The sequence below is a fragment of the Numida meleagris genome, chromosome 1 (genome assembly GCF_002078875.1).
Source record: "Numida meleagris isolate 19003 breed g44 Domestic line chromosome 1, NumMel1.0, whole genome shotgun sequence".
Lineage (NCBI taxonomy): Eukaryota > Metazoa > Chordata > Aves > Galliformes > Numididae > Numida > Numida meleagris.
This window is the reverse complement of record NC_034409.1, coordinates 152234098-152247114: the sequence shown is the minus strand read 5'-3', so window position 1 is coordinate 152247114 and position 13017 is coordinate 152234098. Positions and strand designations below refer to the sequence as shown.

The 13017-nt window shown below is 37.4% G+C and overlaps 1 long non-coding RNA gene across 2 annotated transcripts; it reads right to left on the bottom strand.

Annotated features, from left to right (window-relative positions):
- Positions 359–11069, bottom strand: LOC110398505. Of its 2 annotated transcripts, XR_002438729.1 has the most exons (5): positions 10989–11069; positions 10722–10811; positions 8219–8397; positions 7420–7488; positions 359–653 (listed from the first exon to the last, which is right to left on the bottom strand). It is a non-coding gene; the product is annotated as an uncharacterized LOC110398505 (long non-coding RNA). The 2 variants fall into 2 exon arrangements; XR_002438565.1 differs by lacking the exon at positions 10722–10811 and having other exon boundaries at positions 10989–11068.

Sequence of the window (13017 nt, the reverse complement as noted above, 5' to 3'; positions counted from 1 at the left end):
TTTCCTTGGAGATTCCTGAAAGCTTCCTGAAAACAAATGACTAAAAATTATAGCATCAATGGCTTTCTCTGGGAAGGCACTATTACTGCAAAATTCCTTGTGCCAGCCAGAGCAGGAAGTACCATGGTACATGGTACATGGTATCTCTGCATTATTTAAATGTGAAACTAGAGGCCACTCAGCTAAATATCTTAGATGGAGATGAGAGAACAAGTATGAGAGTTAAAAAGGTGCTTTTTCACGCTCAGATTTGTAGAATGTCTCAAAGACTCCTGCTAATTTCAAAAACTATTAGAATGCAAAGATCAAAAATTAAAAAGTAAAACAAGAAGGCATATCTTTGTTAAATCCATCTTGGTTTACTTAACTTCTGGAGGGTCCAAACATACATTTTTGTTTGCTAGCAGAACAAAATGATTTTGAACTTGGGCTGAGAAGACATTTCTTTGTAAGCAGGTTACTCTTCAAAGCTGTCTGTTCCTACTGCAAGAGGATTTCTGCTTGCAGAGACAAAATGATAGTATTGAACAAAAGCATACCCCATTTTTCAGAGCACTGGCTGCAGAGAAGGTTCAGAAAAGGATTGGGGGGATCCCTGCTGCTCAGGGAGAGGAGCTCAGGTGAGACAGGAGCACAGGCTGACTGCCTTGCATCTGTAGTAGAGAAAGGAGAACCAAATTAGTGCTGGTTGTACTTCCATTGCCTCACTGTGTTTGCAAGGCAGGACTCCATGACCGCATCCGTACTGCCAAGTGCATCCAGCTCTACTGAAAGTGTCTGAAGTACTGGGAAGGGCCCAACACCATGATGTTTTTGTAGAATGAAATTAAGGCATGGTGAGTCCTAAAAGTTGATGTAGGTGAAGACATGCATTCAAAACCTACTAGAATAGTGTTGGAGGTTGTTTAGGGCAAAGGGATCCAGACTTGATATTGCATTGAATACTATTTTTGAACTCAAGATTGCAATGCCTAGAACAGAACACCAGCGTGTTCACAGAAGGCATAAAAGAAATCTCTTAATCTTCTTATTTGTCCACGGCGTTTCTGTACCTGTAGGTGGAAGTCAGCAAAACTACAGTTTATGCACAACTACAGTGTATTCCACTAGGCTGAAGTTTACTTTAACCTTTTAGATTCACAACAAAAGGATTTAGTGCTATGGCATAAAATGTGAAAGTCTGAAATGAATTTCAAAAGTCAAAGATAGACATATCTGCTGAGTTTAATAAAGAGATAATCGCAGTATGTTGTTCTTAGCCATTTTTTGAGAAGTACCAAGTCTAACATCAGCTTATCATTTAGGGTAATGGATTGCCACATTTATCTCATGTAGTCTGCCAGAATTTGTCCTGCAGGTTTGTTAAAAGTCTTTCAGCATTACCAGCACAAAAAATACCGAGGAGTACTCCTTAATGTTGGAGATTTATTAACATGCAACAAAATCACCTTAAACAACGTTGGAGTGTGGGTAAGGTACACATATATAATGCTCATATAATTTTCAGTATATTTTTAAAACTCACATCCACCTTTCTGCTGATTCTCTCTAATCTCTGTCCTATAGCAAATGTTAGAGGCAGCTGAACACCCAATTTAAGATATTTTCATGGTAAGATTAGGTTCAAAACTATTTTTTATAAGTGGATGTGTTTTATACAGACGTAAAAATCTGCTTGGGCTGTGAAATTGTTTGGAACTGCATAGTTAAAGTAAGCAATCTTATAAAAATTGTCTGTTGTGCACTTTAGTATTGGGTACCTTAGCTGATCCACTTACTTGACCTGTGTTTTCTGTTTTAGGTGAGCGTTGATGAAGCCCATATCCTTCTGATTTTCAGCTAGTAATTTGAATTAAAAACTTGTGTAAAATATAACGTATACTTTTAAATTCAGTGCATACTACAGGTAAGACAGATGCAGAAATTCTTTGTGATTCTAACTGGGATAGCAAAACATGCATAGGATTAATCTATAAGCAAGACAACTGTCTCTATATCTATCTGTGTCCATTACAGGAGGACAGCAGGCCCACAGGCCCACCAGTCCGGAAAAAAAAGAAGGGAAATAAAAAGAAGGTGTCAGTGGTTTACGGATTGGTTCAGCCTGGCCCCATGACTAATGAGGCAGGGGACCCGCAGACCTATGCCTGGAAAAGGGGAAAAGGGGGAAAGGTAGGAAGACAGTAGATGGGTCTAAAAAATAGAGCAGCAGCAACGATCTGAGAAGGAACATTAATTTACTAAATATGATATCGGAATGCAAGATAACACAATACAACACAATACAACTGGAATTAAGGCCAACAAAATCAAACAAAATGAGAGAGAGTGTGTCCAAAACCGAAGGCCTTACTCTGAAGCTGCAGGTGGAAAATGGCAGGGGAGCACGCGCTCACAGGGCACCAAACAAAGAGAGGGTCTCCTGACCTGTGAGGAGCTCCACCTTTTTCCTCTGAGCACAAAGTCCTCTGGGGTATGCAGCTCCTCCCTGCCTCCTCTGAGAACCAGGCACCCAGAAACCAGCAGCCCACAGAACCGGAACATTAGCTCTTTAACATGATGTTATGATGTAAAATACTGACAACAAAAAAACTCACAAAACCATGACACCAACCAAGCATCTATCCTTAATTTTTTCTTGTAAAATATGTCATATTATTGAATAGCTTGTTTACATTTTAAGTTCCAAGCTCTAACCCAGCAAGATTACCATTTTTTTTAAGAAGTTTTAAGTCAATTTAAGAGATGTTTTAAATATGCAAGCTCTGAGTTGCCTTGGGATTTTAATATTCATATTAAGACTCAACATGGAAATTATTTCAAATACTTAATTTGGCTCCATGAATATTTTAAAAGACCAAATGAACGTGTAGGATGTAGCTTTAGTGCCTAAAGACTGTTTGGAAATCAGTGAAGTTAAATAAGACGGTCTCTTTATTTTCATTTGAAGTTATAATAAATTATAGATAATTTCACAGAGAGTATCGCATGAAGATTTTTGCTTATGTTTTGTTAATTATATCATATTTTTTAAAGTAGTGTGAATTACTTAGCCTCTATTTTTTTTCTAACAGAATAAACCAATTAATTGTAGCAGTTGTCAACATTAGGCACCAGTGTGATGTTTCAAGCCAAAATGATTATAGATAATATAATATTAAATTATATTATAAATAATACTCTATACAAAAATATTTCAATAGTTATTGATGTTACCAGGCTAGGAAAAGACATAGGAATTAGGGAATTTATTTTAGAATTTAACATGAAAGCTTCTGTCATTCTCCTAGGTTGTTGCTCATGCTGTCAGTATAAATTCATATTTACCTGTCACATAAATTGTTGTAAATTATGACATTTCAGCCCAAAGATGTTATTCCAGTAAACTGTTATTTACTGGTATGTATAACTGTGATTGCTAGCCTTATTTTGTATCCTAAGAAACAAAAATATGGAGAAATCTCAAATTGCAAATACGCCAGAAATAATTATCAATTACCCTTATAATAAGTAAAGATCCCTAGAGCTGGTAAATGCTGATCTTCATTATAGAATCCTATTACTACTGTGAATACGATGAAAGAAAAACGATTAGCATCATAACATCAGCTCTTCCATCTGCCGAACAGAGAAATTTGTGTATAGGATTTCTGGAAACTTGAGCATGAACGTGACAATATTGTGCTGAGTACAGCTCCGGTACTGCCTGGTTTTCCTCACTTGGTGCTGCCCCAATGAGTGAACTCTCAGAAAACACACAAACAGAAAATATGCCATAAGGGTTGCAGTGGTGGTAGTCATGGTGGTGAAAACCGCTGTCACTGACATCAGTTAGGAGGATGCCCACAGCTAGCTAGCCCTATCTAGCACCTCCTCTGAGTTGTATGTGATGCCCCTTTGGTCATAAAAGAAATACGACATTTTCTTTACTGTTTATTTTGCTCAGTTTCAAGTCTGAAATCATGGGAAGGTTACCATTTTTTAAAGTATGAAATGGAGACTACGCATCCAAGCTGCCTTCCAGCAGGCATTTCAAAATGGTGCAACCTTTCATGAGGTTACAGATGCGACTTGTGTCATGCCTGCAAACCCTACATGCATGCAGCATGTGTCATAGAGTATCTGAAATTGCACTAGATGCCCATTACACACTACATAGGCATTACACATCAACTTCACTTCTCCTCAGAGGAAGAATATGTTCAAAACTCAGTTCTAAAAGCTGGAAATTCTTCATATGTATATACTTTGAGGAATTAAAAAAGAGGGATAGCCAATCAACTTTATCTTTTTGAACACCATTAATCTAAAATATATACTTATCTAATTAGCTATGAAATACAAAAAAGAGAACTGATAGCTACAACATGGATTTTGCTTTTAAAAAATCATGGTGATTACTATCCAATTTTCAAATTCTGACCATCTCAGAATTTTCTTTCATGACAAAAACCCTGTCATGTAATACATTAAAAGTTGTAATGAAGCCTTTTGAAGCAATAAAACATTTTAACGTGAGTTCTTTAACCTTTCTGACCTCCATAGTCTTATCTCAAACTCTAATATCCTCTGCCTTTATATTTGTACTCTGATATGAGAAAACATGTATGAATTGAGTGAAAAATGAATTGAATGAGTATTGAATATTTGTCTTGAAATGTGTAAAATAGTACAAGAATGTGATGCGTATATTTTATTACTGAAATGAGTTTAGACAGCTGCTACAGAAATAGGACTGTAAGGTAGCACCACAGAAAATAAATCTCACATTACAAGCATGTTTGTGTGCTTGCATTTTTCTCCCTTTCATTTGTACCAGATTTTGTGTATCTCATCATGTTCATGATGACGAATTCTAGAACTGCTAAAATTAAAAATTTTTTAGTTGTTTTGGTGGTGGATGCATATTGTGCACGTTCACCATAAATTAACTTCAAGGAAAGCCTTCCAGCATCATTTAAAAATATAACTCTACTATCACATATCTAAATGGCCACACATATTTTTCCTTATTCCCTAGACTTTCCTCAAACCAAGGAATTAGAAATGGTTTCATTTAGCTTTAGCATGCATTACATTAAGCAGAATTTATTGCCTTAGTGGGCATAAAAAAGAGGAGCCTCTTGTCCACTGAGTATGCACCATAAGATACTATACTTCTCTCTCTCTGCTTCTCCAAATATTTTTTTTTTTTTTGAGGGGTCACATTCACCACTTGTATTGCTCAAAATTTTCCAAGCAAAAATGTTTATCTCTTTGAATGTTGAGAAAGCTTTTTGCACCAGCCTGAAAGAATAGAACTCATTGTAATTGAAACTTCCACATGTACAATCTGTGGTAGTTTATTGTAAAGTACTGTATGTACCAGTGGAATTTAAGCTTAAAGCCCGCAGTTTCATTCAGGAATGAGAAGTGGCCTTTCTGAGCAACTCAGCCTCTTCCCTCCACCAAAAACTCACTGGGAGTCAGAAACCAGGCATTCTTGTCAGCTGCTGAGTCCTTTGAGAAACACACATCCCAGAGGAGTGTTCAGAGATTCCCAACACCTGTAATGAATTTAGAGCCTCCAAAACATAGCTGAAAAACACCTCTTCCTCTAGTAGAAGGTGGAATACCTTCTGCAATAATTCAGAAGGGATACCATTCACCCAGCCCACACTGCGTTGATTCAATGCTGTGTCTGAGAGAGTTCAAGTCTCAGATCTCAAGGCAGCGTCTGAATAGAAAGTTGCGTACTGCCCCAGGTCAAACCTGAAAGTACCACTGGGGAGCAAGAAAATAGCAGAAAAAAGGAACTTTTTATATAATGGTCAGAAGAATCACTAGAAATGAAATATCAGACTCCTATACTCTAAGACTAGTATGATTCTACTTCAACAATCAGTATGGAATGCAGCTCTGGACTTGATCTACTGGCTTTTAAGAAGTCATATGCAATCCTACACAGACCTTTGAAAGAAAGAATGTGAACCTGTGTATTGAAGAGAACATTATGCACACTAAAATGCCCTGAGCTCTAGAGAGTGATGGGATTTCAGACATCTTTATGCTAAGTCTAGACATTTTCCTGCTTAGCTTGCTGTCTGATTTGAATTCCATCCTGAGACATCTCCATTTACAGTGACAGTGCAGAACATTCTCAGAAGACATTTTATTCACATAACTTATAGGCATCTAACTTTTTTCTCTGGATTAGACCTAAATGGATATTCTCTGAGTTTATTTTTTGTGTGTGAGCGATTGTATGCAAAATAAAAGTTAAGCATTGTTCTGAAAGAGCAGTATGGCTTCTTACAGATATATTTCAAGATTCCTCCTGTTTTGATGTGCAGGTAAAGCAACAAAGTGCTAACTCTTTCTAAAACACACACATTGTATTATAAGGCAACATAGCCTGTACTTAACACAGGTGCAATCACGCTGCTCTCAAGGGTGTCTAGCTGTGAGATAAACAAAGCATCCGTGAAGGACCCCAGTAATTAATCCTATTCCTGCCTTTTTCTCTAACAAAAAGGTATTTGTGAGTAGAGAAATCTCAGTTCATTATTTGCAAGAATGTGGCTTCTCAGCTCAGGATACTCAGAAGTGTTTGAGAACATGGCCAGAGGGTCCTCCACAACTTTTTCAAGTGTTGCTTACTCAACAACTAATGGGCAGTTTTAGTTATTATCAGTTATTATTTAGTTTATTATCAGTTATTATTACCAGTACTGGTTGATGATAGATTTGTAAGGACCAGCACCTGAGTTTTTGTTGAATATTATTGAAGTCCAGTAGCCTTTTTAATCCTCTGACACCAGACCAGTTCCTTAATTTAAGATTTGATAGACAACTAACGCATTCGCATGAATATTTAATTTACAGAGCATTTTACTTGTAAAATGTTTGTTGCAATTCAATAGAGATTTGCTTTGATATCTTACAAAGTTACTGTGAATTATATTAATGTTTTAGCAAATAACTTGTGACATTGTGACATTCCTGGTGAAATATCAACAGAAAGATGATACATTTTCAACTTTACTGTACAAGCCCAAGCTACGCAAGCTTGTGTCTGTACCATGACCGTGTAATAACTCGTTAACTGCTGTTTGTCCTCAGTCCAAGCAGTTCTTTTAAGTGTAAAAGCAAGTGTTTTATCCGTACTTCTCTATTTGTTAGTCTGTTTTATTACTATGTCAAATATGTCTAACTGTTGATACGTTGAATACAACAGCTGACTCTGGATTTCATCATATTCGTTACGTTTCCTTACAGGAACTTCTGATGTTTTTAAGCTAGAGCATACTTTTGACTTTGTAATTGATCTATAATATTTCCAGGATGTTCCTTGCTACAAAGACAGAACTGCCAGGTAATTTCTTTATTCTTATTCTTTAAACTTGGCATCCTAAAATTCCACAGGGAGAACTGGCTTACCTCCATCAAATGAGTCTTGCCATCACATCAGGACAACACGGCATAATCTCAAAGCCAGGAGGGTCGTTACTGACAAGGCATTACAAAACAAACAAAAATAACACAAACTACCCAACATTAAAACTCCAAGAAATATTGATTCAGACAAGCATTCCAGCTTTTGAGTTCTTACTCTTCAATCACAATTATGTAGATAGAGATGACACATCTACAGGGACCATACTGACTTTTTGAGGATTGGCATAAGAAAACACAGCTGTAAGCCTGACAACCACTCAGCAAAGCACCTACAGTTTCTGAGGGTTACACAAAATATGCTGTTTCTAATGAGATCCCTTTTTCAAATCATCTCTAGATTCAGTAGGATAAACATTTCAATACAGGCAGGAGACACTCATACACTGATTCTACTTATAAAGCAAGAAATGCATGAAATAGAGCATGTCATTAAAGAGTTTTTTTGAAGACATTCTAAGTGATGAACAAAAGATTATATGTTTACTAAAATAAAACTAAACAGTTTAACTGCTTTTCTGTGCTCTTCAAAATTACATTTTTTGCTTTGTGGCATGTTGTGGTTTAACCACAACATTAAGCACCACACAGTCATTTACTCATTCCTCCCTCTTTCCCAGTAGGATGGGGGAGATAATCAAACAAAATCAAGTAGAAATCATAGGTTGAGATAAAACTATTTAGCAAGATAGAGAAAAGGAAAAAAAATAATAACGATCACCACCCGCTGACCAAAGCCCAGCTAGCCCCCTGAGCAGCAGAAGGAAGCCAGATGAACACTCACCTGCCACAAAACTCCTTTGATGTCATATGGTGTGGAATATATTGGGCAGTTTGGGTCAGCTGTCCTAATTGTGTTCCCTCCCAGCTCCTTGGGCCCTTCTCTGAGAAGGTACTTGGCTCTGTATAACAGTGCCACGCAGCAACTACAAACATCAGTGCGTTACCAGCTTCGTTTTTCTCCTGGAACCAAAACATAGCATCATACCAGACACTCAGAAGAAAACAATTAAAGAAACAAATGAAACTAAGACATGGCATAATGTGGCAAAACTACCCATGACAAGGGACTGGAACTGGATGATCTGTAGGGTCCTTTCCAGTCCAAATTATTCCATCATTCTATGATGATTCAATGATATATAAACTCATAAAAATCACTGCTTCCCTTTCTCAGTCATTTCCAGCAATACATAATATCAGATTGAATTTTTATTTATTACAAAATTGGACACTATAGTGAGAATTCTTAACCTGTGCTTCTTCAGTTGAAAAGGAAAATTATCTTTAGTGGCAGATCAAATAAATGATCAAAGAGAAGATCTGAAAAGGTTCGGTCTTGCTGTAAAGAAAAAATATACATAATAAAATCAGGAATATTCTGGGAGAGTTTCTAGACACCACGAGAGTTCTGATAAACATAGTAGCAATCTCTTGTACTGAATTTTTCAATAATCTAGATAAAAACAATAAAATGTGAATATTGACCCCACCAAAAATAATGATTAGATATGTTAAAATAACAGGTTACATACTAAGATGACATTTCAGATCAAAATATGTTCCCAGTTACAGCTGATTTAACACTGAGTAATTTATTGAACTCAGCAGAGACACTCTAATGAGAGCAGCTATAAAGTGGTTTCACAAGATAGTCACATCAGTTGTAAAATAATGTGAGACTTCCCATGCTGCATATCAAGTATCAGCATCTCTCCCTCAGCATCACTGTGGGGGAGAGAGGTGAGCAAAAGCTTGTCTACATAAAAAGGAAAGCAAGTAGTTATAAAGCCCCTGTGCAAACTGGAAGCTCAGGATTTAATTAATTACTATAACAATTCCCTATGAGAATGATTTTCTGTCCCTTTTGATGTACATACAAACATAATTGTTAGAGCACCTATTGTTCCATTTCCATCCCAATTATCTTGTTGAGGCTGAGCATGTTTGTGAGACAGTGGAGCCTAGGAAACAGTCAGGGAGCAGAATCAGGCACTCATTGTGCTGAACAACCACCAGACAAATCACGCTGACAATTGAGAGACAACTATTTGCATGTGGAAAAAAAAAAGAGTGAAATGAATTTGCTACACTGAGGTCTTAATCCTTCTAATTCTAATCCTGCAGGTAGATTAATTCAAGTCAATGGGATCACTTCCTTGAGTAAAACAAGGAGGATTTAGTTCCTCCTCAGTGCTGTGCATTAATTAAAGAAGGGGCAGAGAGCACTTAAGCAGCCCTACAACAGGCTTGCCTTCAAATCTTTTGTGTCTGTTGAGAGGAAAAGGGACACTCAGCACCGTGGTTTTTCTTTCAAGAGGCAGCTTGTGTACGCTGTTCTTTTTACATTTCAGTCTTTCATCAAGGAACAATAAAAGATATTGCACTTTCCTCTGTAAAGCTTGTTTATGCAGAGAAATTCACTTGTGCATGTACAGTAGCATATAGATCAGTGTAACAACCCATTGCTAATACTATTATGCCAGAATAGTTACGCCATAAATTTCTACATTTTAGACAGCAATTTTGTTCTGAAATATAATCTGTATGACAGATGACCATACTGCTATGCCTGTAAAAGTTCTTACAGCCCAGGATTATTTTCTATGTAGTTTAAGTGCCCTCCTGCATACTGTTTGGGGCTCCCATTGAAAAAAATATATATTCAATTTTATATTTACACAAAGAGCACCAAGAACATCCTTGGGATTACCTCTATGTAGACATATCACAGGCACCCACAATGCCTCCTGTCAGTATAATTCAGCAAATAATCCCCACCCAACAGGGAATTTGGAGTTGCATATCCCCATCACATAATTTGAGTAGTTATATGGTCAGTCTTGATCTCTTCCTTGTATTGCTTGCTCCCTAATGCCACTGCTTCCCTTCTGGTCGGGGACAACAAACAACTCAAGCTTCCTGACAGTGCAGCTGAGCTTTGTAGACAAACAGGTTACTATAAAGCTGGTGGGATCCCATATGGATAAGAGAGAGCAAGGAAAGGTGCAAGGAAACAACTGGTAGGACCAGTACATACAGAGAAAAATGGCAATTGAGATGCCATGAAAAGACACAAGAACTCCTTCATTCATCCCCAAGGCCACTGCACCCTCTCAGCCTCACTACTTTCCTGTTCCTCTGGCAATCTGGGCATAGTTTTTGCTTACTGCTTTTCATCCTCCAGAATTTCTTATGGCACTGAGAAAAAACAAGAAAGGCAAAACTACTCCACTGCAGAAGAAGAGAGCTATAAAGCACAGAAAAACCAAAGGTACGCCAAATACCTATGGACACTCCTCTACAATTTCTCTCCTTAAAAAGAAAGAATCATGGGAATAGAGACATCACTTTTCCAGTTAAAGCAGCATCAGCTCCTGAAAGACAGATAAATCAAACCACGTTGCCTTAAAACAGCCACAGGATAATATATAGAAGAACCAGCCTCAGAAACTACTTAAAACCAGAAGGCAAGAATCCCAAATGAAATAATTAACAAAAACCAACCAACCAACCAACAAAACCCTTATTTGTCTCTTATTTATCTTCTCTACCATTAGTTCTCCGCATAGTATTTTTTCTTCTTAATCTGTAAACCCAAAAGATCTCTAAGTCCTCTCACACCTGCCTTCCCAATGGATTTTCCTCCCCTACCAGCTGCTTTTAATTGTCAGCTTAGGCACAGGTGGAAAAGGAAATTAGGACTATTGTTAATGATTTCTGGGGGTGTTTCCCCACAGGACATGCATATCCCTTCTTATGAGCCTGTAAGTAAGCATTTTTATTCTTTCTTATAACTAGGTGAAGATCAATAGTCTAACACGCTCAGTGCTGACTTCTAGGGTGATGTCCTGTCCCTGTGACTCTAACAAAAGGCAAGGTGAGGTATACACGTGTATATGTTATATATATATATATATGTATGTAGAATGAATGTGTTTAAGTTCTCCTTAAACAGGAGAGACAATAAAACTAGTCATTTTAAGACTTCCTTTTTTTTGTAGAAAACATCAGAGAAAATGTTATTAAAGCCTCTATGGGAATATAAAATGAGTACAGCACCATAGCAACAGACAGTGGTTTGTATCAATATTTGAATGGTTTTGAATATTCCTATTGTTTGCATAGTATTTTCATGGTTTTTTAAAGAAAATGTAGTACATGAACACTATGAAATGAAGCTATCAAAACCAAGGATTTTAGATTCCTTATCATTTATATTTATTTAGCAAAAGTAAATTTTGATTTCCAAGCATTATTTTTTTAACTGGAAAAGACAGATCACGAGAAAAGGAGTGGTAAGTCCTGCCACACTAGGAGAAAAAAAATCCTTAAATGTTTTTGACTTTGTGTTTCATGATTTTCAAGGCAATGTGCAAATTAACCTTTTCAGAAATGAGTTTTCATGCAAACTGACTTAATCGTCAATGTGAATGTAACATGAAAGCTTAGTTTTACTGGAATTATTGGCAAAGATGTCTTCTGTAGAATTTGGCCTGTTTCAGACCAGAACAATGGTTTTGGGGTTCACTGGGATTTTCTTTTTTAGATCATTTCTTGCAGAAGGTTGCTTAGGTCTATTTTGTCCAAGCTCTGAAATATTGTGTGTTGTAACCAGGCAACAGGGCTAATATTTTGCAGAGCACCTAACTAGCTTCCTAGGCCAGGGTAGATTCACAGAAAAATCCATTGTTGCAATATATGTCTTGCAAAGATATTGCTGCCTAGTGAAATCCCTCCATAGCACCAGGTGATGAGGGTACCACACGCACCTGCAAAGGTATTTATGTGTGTGCATGTATGTGTGTACTGTGTGTAGAATTAAGGCTTATGAGTGAGGAGCATAAAAACCTAGCAAGCCAAAAGCTAATCTGTAAAAAATAGAGAGGAAAGGGCATGTTCAAAAAACGAGTAATTTAACCCTGGGTTATGTGACAAACTTGCATTAAACCAGGATCTAGAATAACGAACAAAACTGGAGACCAGGCTTCATTCTTGAGCTGTCTGCCTATTTCTGTTGCATTTTAGTTGATTCATTCAAAGCAAAAATGATTAAACAGGAGGGTCTGAGTGTATTCCCTCCTTTCAGGATTGCCTTCATACTGTGTAAAAGATGGAAGTGGTTCTGAGGGACATGAATGTGGCTGTAATCACCTAACATAGCTGAATGACCCTCCAGCTATATTTCAAGAAACAGGAATGACCTCTGAGAAATGCTCTTAATTGTAGGAATCAGTGAATGCTTCTCTGCGATCGGTACTGGCTGGAAGAGGCACTTGCTCCAGCTGTGACTGAGCCAAGCAAAGGCTGTTCTCCTTTGTCAAAGGGCAGTTTGAAGGAATTGAAAGCATCCCTCACTCCTTTACCTTGTTAACTTCATCAGTTTTCCCTAGAGCTCAGTGAAAGCTGATACTCTGAACACACTGGGATAGTCAGGGCTTGACAGCATGCCCATTGAGTATGTGTGTAGGAAGGGGCTATATAACACACACCTTCATATCAGTTTGAGGCTGTGTCCCAGTCTCTAAATTCCCAGTTTCAGTCTCCCCGATTCTATATATATTTTTTGAAGTTCTAATTGCT